The sequence below is a fragment of the Artemia franciscana genome, chromosome 4, assembly GCF_032884065.1.
Source record: "Artemia franciscana chromosome 4, ASM3288406v1, whole genome shotgun sequence".
Lineage (NCBI taxonomy): Eukaryota > Metazoa > Arthropoda > Branchiopoda > Anostraca > Artemiidae > Artemia > Artemia franciscana.
Window position 1 is genome coordinate 20,851,004 of NC_088866.1, and position 1,669 is coordinate 20,852,672.

Consider the following 1,669-nt stretch of genomic DNA (forward strand, 5'->3'; position numbering starts at 1 on the left):
CCCTGTGTCCACCGGTGAATATAGATATATATATATGTGTATATATATATAATTATAAATATATATATATATATATATATATATATATATATATATATATATATATATATATATATATATATATATATATATATATATATATATAAATATGTGTGTGTGTGTTTTTAACTACATAAAACTTGCAAATATACAACATTCATCTCGCTGTCCCATTGTCTGTGCATATAAATAAATTTTTCAGGTTTACCGACTCTTGAGCCTGCAACATATAATTGTCCATGGGAACAACAATCCGTATTCAGATCTATACCTTATTATTCTAATGATTGCCCTTGAGCTTTGTTGATGGTGATTGCTAATCGAACATTTCCTGTGTCCCCGTCGTCATTTATATAAGCGTCCGGTCGTCATTTGTATTCCCTGTGTCCCGATGATTGCCCTTGAGCTTTGTTGATGGTGATTGCTAATCGAACATTCCCTGTGTCCCGGTCGTCATTTATATATCCCCCCTTTGCCCCCCGGCCGTACCCGTTGTAGTTGTGTCCCTGTGTCCGGTCGTCATTTATATTCCCGGTGTCCCGGTCGTTATTTATGTCCCGGGTGTCCCAGTCTGTAATTTCTCTTTGAGTGTCCCGGGTCGTCATTTATGTTCCCTGTGTCCAGGTGTCCCGGTCGTCATTTGTGTCCCGGTTTCCCGTCTGTAATTTCATCGAGTTGACAAACATGACGTCAGTCGACAAACAAATTCATGACGACATACAGCTCAATCCTTATAATGACGTCAGTCGAAAAACTAGACATCAGTCAACACACAAACATGACGTCAGTCAACAGACACACACAAACAAACAACTTATTTTTTGTCCCTTGTGTTCTAACCGCAGGACAGTTGTTGGGTCCCTGTGGCTTCACCGCCGGGCCCCAGCATGGCACGCGGCAGGTTATATATATGGATTCTCATGGTCCCATGTGTTTTGGGTCCCGGCAACGCTATGTCATATTTGGATCGAATAGATGACGTAAATTGGACATTCCTAATCTGGCCCTTTCTCTTTGAGCCGCAAGCCTTGTATTGCGTTGCTCTGGTGTTCCTCCTGGTGTTTCCTTTTTTGGTGACATTGTAGGATAATTATACACGCATTTCTTTTGTAATACAGCGACACACCTTCTTTTTTTACTATCTCTATCAGCCCCAAGCTTGGTTTCGTGTGCAAACATGACGTCATTTACAGATTTTTATCTTTTTTCTGTTTTTCCCCTTTCTTTGTTTTTTAGTTTTTTTATTTTTTGATGTCATGTTGAATATGGTGTCATGTATAGTTCTTTTTTAGTTTTTTTTTCGTTTTTTCTTTTTTCTTTTCTTTTTTTAGTTTTTTCTTTTTTTTCTTTTTTTTAGCATTTCTTATGCTAAAAAACTTTGTTAGTGGCTGGATTTATCAATTAATATAAAGTGATAGCCGTCGGCTCCATCCCAAAAATGATAGGATATTGTAGGGCATCGTAGCATCGATCAGTTTAAGCAATTCTTGTCAACTGATTGTTTCGCCTATAAACAATATTATCTCGAGGTAAGAACTGATCATTGACCATAACGATTGCCACTTCGTTGATAGTTGCGTATCAGTAGCCATCAATTCGATTACTGTTTTGAAAAGAAGCACTAAATTAT